General features: G+C 38.7%; 2 long non-coding RNA genes across 13 annotated transcripts in view; one reads left to right on the top strand and one right to left on the bottom strand.

Annotated features, from left to right (window-relative positions):
• LOC140896235 (uncharacterized) overlaps positions 1–17,462 on the top strand; it is a 381,899-nt gene that overhangs the window by 162,079 nt on the left and 202,358 nt on the right. The gene's annotated exons all lie outside the window — the stretch shown is intronic.
• The window catches only part of LOC144929167 (uncharacterized), a 217,145-nt gene continuing 201,782 nt past the window's right edge, over positions 2,100–17,462 (bottom strand). For 2 of the 7 annotated variants that reach the window (XR_013634482.1, XR_013634481.1), the window contains exon 7: positions 10,908–11,290. This is a non-coding gene — a long non-coding RNA (uncharacterized LOC144929167). Of the gene's footprint in view, positions 2,450–10,725; positions 10,817–10,907; positions 11,291–16,860; positions 16,930–17,462 lie in introns of those variants that run through there. The other 5 variants (XR_013634479.1, XR_013634486.1, XR_013634480.1 and 2 more) reach the window with 4 other exon arrangements.

The following is a 17,462-nucleotide window of genomic DNA, read 5'->3' as shown; positions in this document are numbered from 1 at the left end:
GTATTCCTTAGTGATGGGAAGGATTAAAGTAAGTACTGGAAGCTCATATTAGTTGGATTTTCAGCATATGTTTTAGGAAACAGAGTCCTGTCTGTAGCTGATATCAGTGTAGCTCTACAGAAATCATGTGAGCTATTCTGACTTACACCAGCTGAGCATCTATCCCATATATATAAAATATATCCGTACCATAATATCACTTTAAGATGTCCTTTCCCAGGACTCTCCAAGAGACTTTACAAGGGGATGGACTTTGATGATCTACCCAGTCTTTTTCCATCTGTAGCTACTCTGATCCTGTTATGTGGTCATTTTAAAATATAGTGGTGGTAATTCCAGTTGCTATAATTGGAAAATAATGTGGTGCTGCCCACTTAACATGGACATTTTTTTCAATACTAAATCTGCTTATGTGTCAAATATCTAATACCTCAAGCTGGCTGTGGGTCATAAGCAGAGCTGTCCCTAGGGTATGGCTAATCGGGGCAACTGTCCCAGGCCCCGCACTTTGGGGGTCCTTGCAGGAGGTGGGTGGGGAGGTGAGGCAAGCAGGATGAGGAGGTGAAAGGGGTGGTGGCAGGGGTAGATGGCGAGGAGGAGCCCCCCTACAGAACCTCTCCTTTTCCCCAGTGCCTCCTGCCTTCTGGTGGGGCCCACCAATCAGCATCTCCTCCTCCCTCTCAGCACCTGCTGCGTATCAGATGTTTCACCCATGGCATCGGGAGGGAGGGGAGAGGAGTGAGGGCCACAGTTGCCAACTTTCATGTGGTAAATAAGCACCCAGACTTTCACAATAAACCAAAAATCAAGCTAATCCCATTTCAAAACAAGGCCTAAACAAGCTAATCCCCAAGAACCCCAACACTCTATATGACTAGATTCCCCCCGGCGTGCAGTCTGGGACTGTAGTGGGCCCGCTGTGCACCCCTGACTCTCTCCCTCCCTTGCCCCTGCTTGCCAGGAGCTGATAAAAAAAAAAAGAAGCTACAAACCAAAAACTAGCCAACAAGCAACTCACAAGCCAATTAAGCCAAAAAAAAAAAGAGCCCAATTTCTGTGTTTTTTTTTTCACAGGTTTGGCATGTCTGGCGAGGGCACAGTGTGCTCAGGGGAGGGGGCAGAACTGGGCGGGGAAGAGGCAGGACAGGGGGAGCAAGTGGTGGGGCGGGAAGGAGCAGGGGGGAGTAGGGCCTTGGGGGAAGGGGTGTAGTTGGGACAGGCCTGGGCGGAGCTAGGGGGAGCACCCACCAGGCAAATTAGAAACTTGGCACCTATGTCCCGGGCCCTGCACACCTCTAGGGACGGCCCTGGTCATAACAAAAGAGTCTTGCAAATAAAGAAATTATTTAAATTCTTTTTCAGTGGAAAGCAAAGAAGAGAAACCCTCAGTGTCTCCACTCGGGCCTTTCTTAATGGGATTACATGGAAAGATTGAGCAATGGCCATTCAAATTCAATGTGCATGAATGCTTGGTTTCCAACTGATTAACAATGATGTGTAAGCCTGGAATACTCTGGGAGATCACTAACAGTTGAGTCATAGTTTCACTATGTCTACAGAGCTATTCTTTGGGACGAGCACATACAGTACAGTATAGTATCGCATTTTAATCCATATTTACACCAAAACAGCTTGCTTGCCCACTCCACCTTCTATTTCATTTGAGTTTGGCATGTAATCCCTTGGCTCAAAGCCAGTTCTCAGTTACATCCCCTGCAGCCCAGTTTACCTGCGGGCTGACTTTGGCCCACTGTTTAATTTCCCGTTTGGTAAAAGTATCTGGCCAGTCATTCTAGCACTGAATTTGGTCTCTCTCACCTGACTCTTTCACTTATCCCTGTCACTTCCATTTATTCATTTGCACCTTTGTGGTGTTCTGATCTGGTTCCTGTTGGTTGCCAGGCAACCATAACTGTATTTTGCTGGGTTCTGCAGTACACCCATCACTGAACTGCTGTGCAGAGTTAGGTAGTAACTGATGTTCGACTGTATCTTTTATTTTTATCAATGCCCACAAATTGGACGTTTCTAATGAAATAGTGTTTGAATTTTGAAGGATGCAAACTTTCCAGATACATAATCAATATCAAGGGAGGGTGGATCAGGAATAAAGCAGGGTGGAAAACAGTGAAATAAAGTTGTTTTACTGTGTGTTCTGCACTCCTGAAAACACCTTTGGGACGTGACATGGCTCTTCTGAGGCATCACTCTAATGATGTGGTATCATGTTCCACAGTTTAGACGTGTCTGGTCAGGCTGTTAGCAAGCATCAGTGGTATCCAGAAATCGGCAGAAATAGTGGTTGGCTGATTAACTTTATTTTATTTAATCTTACATCTAGACACAAAGAGGATTTTTTTTTGTGTGTATTCTTTATAGCTCAGTGATACGTGGAGCTGGGGGCTACTGCTGGTGTATCCATTAGAGTTATATACTTCTTTAGTTGAATCTAGACAGATGGCAGAGAAAACATGTATGAGAGTCTGGAAAAAACACACTAAAAATATAGAGAAGGAAAAAAAATTTACAATTGCAGTGAATGGATATATGTCTAGTGCCTAGCAGGATAAATCTCACACCAGGGAATTCATTTACATATTATTAAAGTTGACATGTTAATACCAAAGCATTAAAATATGTAAATAGCATAAGCCTGCACCAAATCCTAATTACTGCTTTACATTATCAACTCATTTACTCTTTATGATATTTTATGACTATTCAGCTGTGTCAGCGAACAATTATGAGAACCTTCTACAATTTCTTTCTTTCTTTCTTTCTTTCCATTCCCCTAGTTTGGAAATAATGAGAAGATGCACATTGGTGAATGCCCTTTTTGCATGAACAACATATGCTCTGGGTTCCTGGTGTTTCACTTGTCTGTCTTTTATCCTGCTTATCACAAAGGCAGATTTATATGCAGGCTAATGAGAGCTGACATTTCTTACACTATCTGCTACAGTTACAGCACAGATTTAATGTTTCACAGGTGTGATATCATTACAAAATAAGCTAGAGGCGTCTAAGCATTGAGGAAAAACTTAACAATTATTATGAGAGAAAAAGATGCTTCGTTTTATGAAGGATTGTACCTTTTGAGTCATAATGTCTTTAGGGCAGGGAAGAAATTTGTCACAAAATCTGTACTGCCAACCTGGAATAAGGCTTTCTCCCCCTCACCCCCCCAATAACTTAAAGCATTTATTGAAATCAAAAAGTGGCGATGTGACATTTCTTGATTTTAGTAAAAATGTCTGAAATTTGATCATGTTTTATTCATTTCAAATAGTTGCTTTAAATTAAAAGGAAATATGTTTGGGATGTGGCGCTGCTTTTTGTGGTGAGTCTCATGGTTTATGACAAGAAACGTAAAGTTGCTTACAGCAGCTCAAGACGTATCCGATCATGCCATGTCAGTAAGTGTTTACAAACAGGCAGAAAGAGCAGTTCTGCTGGAAAATCCACAATGTAGGGCCAGATCCTTACGCAGTGAAAACCACCATTAAAGTCAAAATTCTATCTGCATTAGGATATGGTACTTAGTCCTTAGTCCGAATAATGTGCCCAACTGTACCTGTCAAATGTTTACCTTTTAAAAAAAACTTACACCACAGGGATCATAATTACTAAGTGTTTATAAGGGTCCAGATCCTGTTAAATGCTAAGCACCCTCAACACCCATAGAAGTAAGAGGAAGGGGACTCAACCCTTTCAGGATCAGGACCATAGTGCATGAACCTACAGTCTGACTAAAGAATTGATATGGATAGCAGAATAAAGGAACTGAGAAATAAATAGAAACAGTTTCCACTAAAGTGAAAGTTTGGAGCCAAAAGGCACATTCAGAACCATTTTAAGCCAAGGGCAGATGACACGTGATTCAAAATTTAATGAGCCTTAAATGCCATAGAATGTGACAGATGTACAGTTACAGCATAAAGGCTCTGCGCAGTTGCATACCTTTCCATAACTTATTTAAAAGGCCGGTTTATAACGCACAGGATCATAAATTCAATCTGAAGATGCAGGGATGGAGCCCAGAACCATTTCAGATGGTCACAGTAATCCATTCCAACTCAGATTTTATTTTAACTGTGGGAGTTCCTAAGCTTCATTGCCTGATGCCACAGACCCTTCTTGTAGAAGCTTCACTTCACATCCTCTGACTGCTCACCTATATGACACAGCCTGAAGCTCTAAAAGATGCCTTGCGGTAGGTTGCATCCCCTGTTGGTTAGAGTCTCCATGGCATGTCTTGGAATGTGAAATGTTTTACTATGTTCCAGAGTCTTTGTTGCTCTTCCTAAATTTATGCCTTGATCTTTACAGTGGTGCTGAGCATCCAGAGCTCCCACTGGTCACTTATTTTGGTATTTAAGTATGGTTTTAGACCTTATCTCTTGATGAGTTAGGTTTAATAATGTTGGCCTTAGTGCACGCTACTCTTTTTGGCAACTGCCGCTACTAATGCCCTGAAATGATCCATCCTTTAAATATCTGATTCCGCCAATGGGAATTATAATATACATCTGTGATGCTATATAAAATAACAATGGGCTGGGTGCTGCCTTTTAAAGGCATGGGTGGGCTAAGAGGTTCCTAACTGCATCAGAGTCCGCTAGAACAATTCTGGTTTATGAGGTAGGAAGACTCATGGGGCTGGAGGGCAGCAAATTCAGCAGCATACCTACTCATGTTCCAAAAAGGAGCAGTGTGTGCATCCTCTAGTGCCAGATGGCAATATGTGCATGGGGGAGCTAGGGGCCTGATCATGCCCTCATTCCAGCTGGCATGCCCCTTTAGATTCATGTGAGCTGGGTTCCAGGCCTAGTGCTAGGTCTATCCCTTGCCTTCTCCCTATGTGTGAGCATTAGGGAGAAAATATTTGTGATGCCATCTTCCCCTTCCCCAAATGAATGCTCATGTGAGGTGAAGAGCACGATTTTGCCCTTCATAAATAACCCATTTAAAATACAAATAGGTTTCCCTGTGTTTAATTATTGATATTTTCCAAATGGTAATTCAGAAATAAAGCATAAGTGCATAAGTTTTAGGTTCATTATTAGCAATGTAATAGCACCCAAAAGTAGGGAAATGCTTTAAAAATATGTAATAAGACAGGATGGTGACCCAAGGACTTCTGGATGCCAACTGCCAAAGAGCACAGGGATCCTTTGGGTTCAGCAAAAGAATGTCATGTAAGAGCTCTACTGAAAGCCTGTGTCACGCTGGTTGGCATAATCATTGCCTGATGTATGCATGAAAAATATGTGAAGAGTTATGTATACATACTGAAAACTTTGTTTTCTGTGAGTTAAGACAGGTCACCAAAGGGTAATCCATATATTCCTGGCAGGCAGCAGGGGAAGAGAGACTTATCTCACTCTGTCTGGTCATATGCAAATTGAATCTTCTGTCATTCACAATGAACACACATTTTCAGTCTGAGAAAAATGCTGATCAATAGATTATGGGAGCTGGCATTAAAAACAAAAACAGCCTGTTTTAGGGGTAAGACCATGAATTTTTGAAACTATATCTGGGGCACAAATGAACCCCTATATTTTTCTCTAATCTGTGAGGACAAGTTGCCAGCAGGCTTGATCTTATAAGAAGAGGTCTCAGCCAAACTGGTTGAAAATGCTGGGGCAAGAACTTGGGGTATGCTATCTTGTAGGAGATAGGGGAATGCCTTGTTTAGTCTCTAGAAAGTGTGTTATCGTTTTGTTTTATATGTAACCCCTTGTTTCCAATATTCTTACTCACTATCACTTGAATCTCTGTTCTTTGATAAGAAAATCTATTCTTGTTTTCGCTATACATATATTGCTGTATGTTAAGCAAAGTGGGGATGCTGAATTGAATATCACAAGCTGCTATGTACTATTCCTTTGGGAATATCGGATCTAACACACAGGCATAAAACTGTGTGTGTGCATGCATGCACGTGTTTTGAAGGGAAAGATGGAAGGACAGTGTGGTGGGGAGATGGACTACATCATACTCCAAGATCATAACCTCCCGCAACAGCTATGTATGACTGGAACAATGGAACCATCCACTCAGGAGTGAGACCTGTCAGTGCAGGCCTAAATGCCCTAACCCAAAATATATTAGAACCTTCTCAAATATCCATGCCTTGAGAGTCAAAAGCAAAACTCAAAACAGACTACTGAATGAAGGGTTGGACGTAAAGACAAAGCTCCTTTATTGTGCCTATTTTTAAGATGGAGGCGGGGGGGGGCACTCAGATACTCCAGAGATGAGCAGGATTTAAATGCCTAGAGGAATAAATTTCCCCTCCACTGGCATTTTCATTTTTTACTTCCAACCCCCTTTGATCAGTATTAGTTTTTGTTTCTGATACACAAACCTTTTCCCCCTTAAATCATATTCTTAATATAAAATTATTTTTTCCAGGTCTGTACCTTCCCATAAGCAGGGAATGAGCGACAGGGAATGGATCACTTGATGATTACCTGTTCTGTTCATTCCTTCTGGGGCACCTGGCATTGGCCACTGTCGGAAGATAGGATACTGGGCTAGATGGACCTTTGGTCTGACCTAGTATGGCTGTTCTTATGTTCATATTTTATATTTTTAGCAGTAGCAATAATCAACAGGAAGACATAAGACTTCCACATTAAATAAATACAAATAAAACATGGATGCAAAATTAAAAAAGCTGGGAAATTGAAAGAAATGTCTCGCATTCCACCCTTAAGTCATACTGTTTTTAAAACAATAAAGGACTAGAAGAAGTGCCAAGAGACAGATGATGTACAAGCTTCCTATATACAAATAATCCTCAGTTTTTCTATGCCTGTAAGCTTCCCTGAGTCAGAGACTGCCAGTTGTTCCACACTAGGTAGTGTATTTGTGAGATGGAAATTTCTCAGGACTAGGCTGGGACTACCGCACTCCTGTGTATTGTGTTTGTAACTCAGCGGGATATGAACTCAGTTCTGTGCAGAGGAAAGGCTAATGCCCTAACTTTACATTTTATAGCACTTAATGTGTTCAAAGCACTGTACAGACAATAATTTATTAATCCTTGGAATGCCCCTGGGAGATAAGTCAGTAAATACTATTATCTCCAACTGACATGTGGGAAACTGAGACAGAAAGGTGAAGTGAGTTGCTCAAAGCCACACGGTGAGTCTGCAGCAGGGCAAGGATTAGAATGTAAGGACCTCCTGACTCTCAGGCCTCATCCCAGTTCTGCAAAGCATTTAAGCATGTGCAGAACATTTAAGCATGTTCTGAAGTCCATTGCTATTCAGCAGAACATTTAAGCATGTGCTTAGGTGCTTGGGTGCCACTGACTTAATTTCTTCTTATAAGTAATTGATTTAAAAAATAAAGCCATGATGATAATCCTCAGAATTTTTTGAGTATCCGATACATTTGAAACAAGTAACCTGGTATGCTGTTTTGTTTCTGACTCCTTGCTAGGTTATTTGCTGTGATCCACAAGTGGACCAGTTATGGACTCCATCTCCATGTTACTCAGAGAATCCCATGGTGGGACCTTGTGAATTCACCTTACAATATTGACATCTTGCATGGATTGCAACACAAATTATGAAAGCAATTCAACAGAAGGAGATGCTATTCTTTAGCAGCAAGTTTAGTCTTGTCTTTGGTTTAGTGCCTTCAGTGTTGGCCCTTCACGGTGAGACAGGAGGCAGGGAAAGGAAACAAAAATAATTGTCTTATTACTGTATAAACAAATCCCAAATAAATATTTCTGTGCTTGGCCAGACTGCCATTCACTCATGGGGGCGCTTGGCTGATCTACTGATTAGGTATTTAGCTTTCAGAATTTAACATTTTGTGGTTTGGCAGAGTTCAATTTGCCTTTAGATTGGCCACAGTATTACAGTTAATTTGAGAGTGAGGACCCCGGCGTACGTGGGAGAGATGCTCAAAATTAAGGAAGGCCTTTTGAATTTGCAATAGTTTTATTAACACAATCAGCAATATCACTACAGTGTAGCAAAGTAGGCAGAGATAGTACAAGCATCCAAAATTTACATACACCATTCTTTGTGGGGAGCCCCATGGTAGCTCAGATGATGCACAAGTGGTCCTTGGCCTGACACGTTCCAGGAAATCTGCTTGGAGTGCCTGGGCTGAGTGCCACGTTTTATCAGAAGTTAGCTGATTACTGCTATGCCTACTGCCTATTCAGCAGGGGTTTCAGTCCCTTTTCCTTACCTGTATTTCCTCACCCAACTAATGTTGGGATACCCTTCTCCCATAGGTTTTTAGGCCTTTTACATCAAGCTTATTAACACATACGTCAGTTAGTTACCATGGCATTGCTCTTGGTTGGACATCTGCTGATGTTGCTAACTTAAAATATCTAAAACTGGTATAAACTGGCATCTTGAGTTTAATTATCAGCAGTTTAGCAACACTTGCTGATAACAGCACTCTATCTTATGACATCTTCTGCTACAGTGTCCCTTACTGGTTACAGAGTAACAGCCGTGTTAGTCTGTATTCGCAAAAAGAAAAGGAGGACTTGTGGCACCTTAGAGACTAATAAATTGGTTAGTCTCTAAGGTGCCACAAGTCCTCCTTTTCTCCTTACTGGTTAGTTTCTTATGGCAAGTCTTTAGGCCTTAGGCCTTAATTAGTTTGGCTAACCTATTGTTTTACAGGTGTTTGAGTTGCTGCCTTAATCCATACCTATTTCTTATTTAGAATATGCCCATATATCTATAGCAAAATAACTGGCTACAATTTCAGTACAAGTATTCAGGAAACCAGATGAGGTAATTGACTTTCTCAAAAGCAAGCAAATTAAGCTGATGGATACTTGTATTTCTAGCATTTTAGGGATTAAGTGATCTCTGAGTCTGACACTATTAATTATTAGTGGGCAGCTTTTCTATGGCTGTGTGATTTCAACAAGTAGACTGTATTGAAATTGCTTAATTATATTGAGGTATATCTGGAGATTTTCCATTCAATTCCCCATTGGTTTTCTGTGATACCACCACATGCTTGAGAGCACTGACAATGACAAACATATGAGGGATTTTAATGTTTGTATGTCTTAGATCTACTTTGTGGTGTTTATCATTTGATTTAGAAGTCCTGGAGGCAGAACAACTCTTTGTCTCTCGTTATATTTATCACTGTGCTTTGGAAATCTGCCATAACTCCAGACATTTGCAGTGTGACATAGTTTTGGCTGCTTCCAAATGGCTACTGATTTTGGTCCATGACCAAATGTTCACAAAACCTTCCTCAACAATAAAACAGATCAGAGAACATGAACGATGATGCAAGTGACATACATGTGGGGAAACGGGTAATTAAGGCATTAGGTAGGCTGAGTCTGTGTCTATGGAATCTTTTCTCCACACAGCTATGGGGACATGTGTATTTTTTTTATTCTCTGTCTATTCAAGGGATGCTACAGTATTTTGTTGCTACAGTAGACATTGGAGGACTCAACCAAAATGTATATATGTATGTACTAGTGCCTAGCCGGTGGTAGACTAATGAGTAGTTCTAAAATATATGTTTAGTTACATACGTGTGCCAGATTCTCAGCTGACGTAAATTGGTATGGTTCCATTGACTTCAGTAGTATAGGTAATGGCCTATTAAATATTTTAGCTTTACTCTCAGTTTGATCCAATTTCAATATGTGATAACTTCTATATCATAGTCTTAAATATGAACGGACTATTTTTATTTTCCTTCCTTCCTTCCTTCCTAACTTGAGATTCCATTTAAAAAACTCGTCTATATACTGCAGACGTTATTTAAAATGTAGTATTTTCCAACAACTACCACACAGTGGCATCTGAATTTACTGCAGCTTGAACAGAAGATGTCTGGGATAATTATTGTAATGGTTGGAAAATACTAGTCCAAATCCTCAAATGGTGTAAAGTGAGATAACTCTGATTTCTATGGAGCTATGCCAAGTCACATCAGCTGAAGGTCTGGCTCATTGACTTTTGGCTCCTATGATAGCTGTTGTAATTCATTTATGATATATCCTTTAATGTCCCTTCCCTTATTATTATTCTTTAAGAGAGGATTATGCAGATTCCATCATTCTTACAATATAATGACAGGAGACTGTAGAAAATTTTGCATCATTTTTTGAACCAAATTGTTTCATGTGCTTTTTGGGATGTCAAATCTTACTTCTATTAGATTAGTAGCTGTCATTACTCTTATTATTATTTTGTGGGTGGATTTATGAAATTATCTTCTAGTTGAAAGTTTCATGATTTTTTAATTTTGCAAATTCAAAATTCAATGTGGTTATACCACGACAGTCCTATATGGCAATTTTACTCATGGAGAGAACACTGGAGGGATGCAACATGCAGTATATCACACAACCAAACAGAGATATCTAAGCTTTTGTGAGAAATTGCAGGCATGTATTTTTTAAATCAGATCCTGTGTCATTTTTCAGTACAGAAAGACATTTTATGTGACCTATCAATGACCAAAAACCAGAATGTGCTAATACTCCTTAATTATAATCAAGCAAATAGTACTGCTAAATGTAGGATTCACATAAGCAACAAATTAATCAGACTGTGTAGTATAACACTGAAAATATTTTAGTTACATTTCCTCTATAAAGATTTTTGTATTTATTTGATCAAATATTTTACAATACGAGTAATTTTTTGTTTAAATTCTTGAAGGGTAACTTTAGGATGTAATATTTAATTTGCTTACCTTTTTATATAGTAAACCACTTAATTGTAATATAAGGGATTCATATCCTACTCTGCAGACTCATGGTTAATGTATATATTTAATATTTCCACTGAAAAACAGAATGCATAAATATTTAACATTATGAGAAATTTTTATCAAAAGTTCAAGTTACATAAAATGCGTAAATTAAGCAATTCATTTTATTGCAGCATAATGCTAAAGCACTTTTTTAGAGATGGAAATTTTGTAATTAAAAGGTAAATGTTAATACTAATGAAAATTAATATTTGGTATATTTTGGAAGTGTCCTTATTCAGTACTAATACTATAAAAGTAGACTTATGGGCTTCCAGTTTGATTGTTTCCCAGTTACTTCCATATTAAGTTTGCCATATTCCAAATGAAAGAAAGATGCCTTTTTCCCTAGCTTTGTGCACTCCAGCTGGAATTCAAGCTGGCTTCCTCTGGCTTGTGCGTATCCACCAGTAACAGAGATTTAGCTGTCAGAACTTATTTAACAATTCTGTGGATGGTGCATGATCCAGAAATGACTCCATCTCCCTTTTCCATAGCTGCATTGGTTCTGCAATGATAAGAGTAAAAAAGTAGGATTGTTAGATGTCTGAAGAATAAGAGGAAGTAATAATGAAAATATTGTGTTCCTTTCCTGAGAATATTCTAGCCAATGAATTTACTGGCAGCACATGAAAACAATAAATTTCAAGTGAACATTGTAGCATATTCATGGAAAGTGAATTTGAAATGCTAAAACAAATATTGATGCTAGAAACCTGATTCTGAGAGTTACATGCACCCAGTCAGGGAATAGAAATATACTATGTGACCCTTGTGTCCAATCAAATCTAATCAACAGAGCTTGAATATGAAATATTCAAACAAACTCTCAAACAATCTACAGACCAAGAATTATTTGCAAAAACTATTCAAAATATTTCAAATAAGTAATAAATTAGAGGGGGAAATTGTAATCTACTCACAAAAATTTGTGAAAAGAAAAAGAGCTAAGTAAATTATTCATGAATAGTTTTTTACCTGTTCCTGATCCTACAAACTCTTGCACAAATGCCTTTAACATCAATACTATAAGTGGTCCCATTGATTTCATAGGAGACAAGTTATGCATGTGATGAAGTGTTTATAGAACTGGGGTCTTAAATCTGTGGCTCCTGAGTCTCCATATTATAGTCTAACTTTTATTAAAATAAGATTCCACTTGTCTTATTAAAACATTTCTTTTCATCTCCTCACAGGAAATGTTTGTGTTTGTTTTCTTGGAATTGTATTCCTCCTGGCAGAATATCAGATCAGCTTTTTCCTCTTAACTTGGCAGGAATACAAGGCTGCAGGTATGGTACCTTTCCATGCAGACGTATGGGTCTGTCAATGAGACAGATTTGAACAGGATCTGTTTTCTTCTGTTCTTCAAGCTAACTGAAATAGTTCAAAATGGGGGCGTAAACACAGCCTTTTATGATTTCTGTAAAAATGTACTAAGAAACTTTTAACTTGTTTCCTTAATTTCCATCAGTGCTCAAGTGCAGGATTTTCAGATGTACAGATGCCACATCAATGATGTTATCAGTCCATTGATTGTGGATACAAAATTAAAAGTCTATTAAACTAGGATTAATGGCTGCAGTATCCTTGGAAAGGCAACATCATTTTTCAGTTATGTCCTATATTACTGATATTTACCAGCAGAAGTGCTTCCGCTAGAAGTAGCAGCATCAGCATTTAAATAAATGTAATCAGACATTAACACTACCATTGTTCAGGGTGTTGAAAAGTCTGTTTTGTCTTCAGCCTAGAACTGCACTTTGCATGAGAACTCAGTGTGCTCCTTTTACTAGTGGATAAAAATGTCTATGATGAAAGGTCTATAGCTGTCCAGGAAAACCCTTTATTTTATTGGGAGGTAAGTTGTGACCAACTCTGGCAAAATTTGCTGTTTCTGCTGAGTTTTGTATTGTCTAGTAAATATTTAGATAATATATTTTGTGTTGCTGGTCACACCATAATAGACCAAATAACCCTATTTAGTGCAGGCTGTGCTAAGTACTTTGCTTTCTTAAAAATGAATCTGGAAAACTTCCCAGACTGTACATCTGTTAGGCCTCTCTGACTTCAAAGAATGAAACTTCACTCTTTAACAACCCCAACTTCTCCTTTCCTCCTCCCCTACTTTTAAAAACAAAATCAGGTTGCCGCTACTAATATTCAAAACCAAATACTTAGGCGTATTGCATGTATGGGTAATGAGTAATGCATGTATGGGCTTCCACTGAATAGCCTATCTAAATGTATAGTCAATCCTTCTGTGAGAGAACGTGACAGTTAAGATATATACTAATAAAAGAAAAAGAAAGGGAAATCGGAAGTAAGGTTACCTTACTCACCTTGCCTGGGTCCTTTTTACTCTTCTTTCCTACCACCTTCTGTCCCCTTCTTTCTAGTCAAACCATTACTCGGTAACTCGCAGGTGAGTCACTATTTACTTCACAAATGTAGGCCATCCCGAATGAAGCTATGGAATCTGATTATCTTTCTACAAGCTTGTGCTGAAGTCAGGTTGCATACTGCCTTTGCATTCTCCCTTCCTGAGCTTGGTATTAGTAACAGGGATGGAGCTGAGGATCCTAGCCCTTTAGTAATTTTATGCAAGTCCCTTTTTCACACAGCCCACCTCAAATTATTAAGCAAAGCAGTATGCAAAGAAAGATTGGCAGGAATGGGATAAAACAAGCTAACTGAAAAATAATGTAACATAAACCAAGTCAGAAAACACTAAAATTCTTGATAGAAAAATGCTTTACTTTGATTTACTACAGAAGCCTGAACAGATGCGGTAGCCCTAATGGCCTTCTGTGGAGCATAAAAACTAAAATGTCCTTTGGTCTGACAGTTTTTAAACTAATCTGAGTTGTGATTAGAGATATCCAGAAATAGATGAAAGAAGAACTCTACCCAGAGCCTAAGTAGAGAACTCTTCAAAAAAGGCATATGCACAGGTGACATAGTTTATACAGATATGACATACAGATCTGGTTCTTTATTCTTATTTGTAGTTTAGTAGTGCTTGGATCCCCCAGTCAGGGAATAGGTGCTAGGTACTGTACAAATGTAAAGTAAACAGATGGTCCTCATCAGAGGAACGTAGGTCATAGTATGCACAATAAGTGGATAGTAGAGACAAACTGTGAAGGGGTGGAGTTAAGGGAGAGAAAGGAAAAGATCAGAATTGGAATCTTAAAACAAATGTGCAAAGGCTCATTGCAATGTGTAAAGTTGGACTGATGTTCTCCATGCCACTAGTGGTAGGGTTTGGCACAGGATTAAATTGGTGTAGTAGAAAGGCCCAATGAACAGCACTCTAAAGAATATCTGACGACCTCATTAATGCCTAAAGTATAATAGAATGGGACCCTGATCCAGTTTACTGAAGTGTTAGGGCCTTTGACACCCCATTACTACTTCTTTTTTTTAACTAGTGCCTTTGTAGAGCTACCTTTTAAAAGTAGAACCGTCTTAAAAATAGATCAGGCAACTCTCATCTGATTCCATGGGCTCCTGGTGTTTCTCATTGCTCCCTAGCCACTAGCATTTGTAAACTTGACCTGTGTAAATTTAAAAGACTATGTAAAAAACTAGTTGGAGTGCAGCTCACACTCTTTGAGTTGCCCTCTAGCACTGATCTGCCAGAGCCCTAATTCACTAAAGGATTTAGACATGTGCTTAACTGTAAACTTGTCCTGAGGGCCCATTGACTTCAATGGGATTTAAGCATGAGCTTAAAGTTCAGCATGTGCTGACTCAGGATTCTATTCTTTTCTTTTTAAATTAAGATTTGATATTACAAGGTGACTCGGTGTAGAATGGTAAAGAACAGGTGGGCACATAAGCTTCAAGATGAAACTCTTAAACCTGTAAAAGGTGTCATGCAGGCAATAAAGTATATCTTGTAGTAGAATGTGCCCTGTCCCCCATAAGTGGACCTGTAGAAGCTACAGTACAGAATGTCAATCCTTTCCTAAAACTAGCTGATTGTTATTTTCATTTTATTAGCTTTAAGTAGTAAACTGAATAACTCTGTCCCCATCCTGTGCCAATCAACATAAGCAACCAGGTTTTCTCAGAGGATTTTGATAATGTTCTTGCTTGATATTACTTTAAAGGTAGAAATCCTATTTCTTATGTGTGCTGTTTGTAAGTAAGTATAGAATTGAACAAAAATATATAGATGTTTGATTAATCCTGATCTCAAGTTATAATTATATCTTCAATTAAATCTTGAAGAGATTATTTGAATTTGCCATGCTGGACTTGTACTTCTGTATCTCTCTAGATTTAAGGAAGGATTTCTCGTATGAACTAGCCTACATGCATACCCCTGTCCATTTAAATAAAAAATATATAATGAAAAAGTGTTTAACAGATTGTCATAAATGTAAAGGGAAGGGTAAACCCCTTTAAAATCCCTCCTGGCCAGAGGAAAAATCCTCTCACCTGTAAAGGGTTAAGAAGCTAAAGGTAACCTCGCTGGCACCTGACCAAAATGACCAATGAGGAGACAAGATACTTTCAAAAGCTGGGAGGAGGGAGAGAAACAAAGGGTCTGTGTGTCCGTCTATATGCTGCTTTTGCTGGGGATAGACCAGGAATGGAGTCATAGAACTTTAGTAAGTAATCTAGCTAGGTATGTGTTAGATTATGATTTCTTTAAATGGCTGAGAAAAGAATTGTGCTGAATAGAATGACTATTTCTGTCTGTGTGTCTTTTTTGTAACTTAAGGTTTTGCCTAGAGGGATTCTCTATGTTTTGAATCTAATTACCCTGTAAGGTATTTACCATCCTGATTTTACAGGGGTGATTCCTTTACTTCTATCTACTTCTATTTCTATTAAAAGTCATCTTGTAAGAAAACTGAATGCTTTTTCATTGTTCTCAGATCCAAGGGTTTGGGTCTGTGGTCACCTATGCAAATTGGTGAGGATTTTTACCAAACCTTTCCCAGGAAGTGGGGTGCAAGGGTTGGGAGGATTTTGGGGGGAAAGACATGTCCAAACTACGTTTCCCAGTAAACCCAGTTAGAGTTTGGTGGTGGCAGTGGTTATTCCAAGGACAAAGGATAAAATTAATTTGTACCTTGGGAAAGTTTTAACCTAAACTGGTAAAAGTAAGTTTAGGAGATTTTCATGCAGGTCCCCACATCTGTACCCTAGAGTTCAGAGTGGGGGAGGAACCTTGACACAGATGTTCAGCTATGTCTACCAAATAGGATAAAATTTGCTTCAGTCATAAAACAAAATAATGGCAATTCTGTGTAACTGTTCACTACAATTTGTTAATGGATAGAGCGGGTCAGAATTTTGTCAATATGTTTTTTAATGGAAAATTTAAATCTTGCTGAAATAGTTTTATTGTCCATGGGGGGACATTTAAATATTTCATTTCAGGTCAGGTCAATCCAGATTGAAACATTTCAGTTTGTTGAATTGAATTGAAACATTTCTGGGGGGTCAATTTGACAGTAATGCCTCATGATTCAGGGTCCCTGGCTGGACTACATCTCCCATGATGCCTTATGAACTCCCCTTTGGTTGAACTGATATGGTGACTAATATGAGTTACACGACCGCAGTGCATTATGAGAAATGTAGACTGGCCAGGAAGCCAAGCTCATTGATGAGAACAGGAGTATGAGGTACTCAGACTACAACTTCCATGAGGTACTGTAGCAGTTCAGAGTGACACAAATTAATATCAAACCAAGCCAAAACAAAATGTTTTGATTCAGTTCAGAAAATCAATTTGTCACATTTCAATTTGAGAATGTTGAAATGTTTTGATTGGAAAATGTCAAGATGAAATGTTTTGATTTTTACCCCTAAATTTTACTTTCCAGGCTACAAAAAAGTCAATATTTTGACTTGTCATCTCAATTTTGGATGAAAACAAATGTTGAAATATTGGAATTTCCTGTGGGATAGAAATTCTGATTTTCAATCGGTCTATTAATGAGGTTGCTTTTTTAAGTAAACAAAAACTGTGAAAATTGGCAATACTTTCTTTACTGGGAATTTCTGAGAGCTAGTGTGATACAGCATCTCAAGAAGAGCAAGAGGCGGAGTTACCTGCTGTCCTCTGTATTCTAGCTCATAGTTTTGGAAAGAACAGCTCATCTGAGAAGCCCAACAGTCAGCCTGTAGAATATTCCAGTGAGAAAATGACTAATTGTTAAGACATGCATTTTTGCAGGCAGCATTTGTTAACTTTGATTTGGTAGGTAAAGTTCAATGCTGTTTAGCTCAGACAGAAAATAATAAGAAGAAATCATAGGAAAAAGAGAGAGAGAGAGTGAGAAGAAAGGCACGGCTGGAGTCCTGACATTCACACCCTGACTGAATCTCAGAGCAGCAGTGCCAATGTCACTTCTGGCAGCTGAGGCTCGGTGCTTTGGTGAACAGAGGATATCTTTGCTGTACCACACAAAGAGTTCTGTTAATTTATTTCTTTATCCTCCAAACCAAATACTTTCTTTACACAGTGGTGTCCCAAGAAGGTATTTGTTTGTTCATAAAATACACTCCAGACATCTATAGCTAGTTTGCTGAAGGGCTAAAATAGAATAATACAAAAATAAAATAGAGCCTTTTTCTATTTTTTTTTTATTTCACAGTCTGTGGGATCACTGAAGTTGTTCTCTCTTCGTCGCCCTCCCTCCCCCCCAATAAAA

The sequence above is a fragment of the Lepidochelys kempii genome, chromosome 12, assembly GCF_965140285.1.
Source record: "Lepidochelys kempii isolate rLepKem1 chromosome 12, rLepKem1.hap1, whole genome shotgun sequence".
Lineage (NCBI taxonomy): Eukaryota > Metazoa > Chordata > Testudines > Cheloniidae > Lepidochelys > Lepidochelys kempii.
This window is presented reverse-complemented; position numbering and strand designations above follow the sequence as displayed.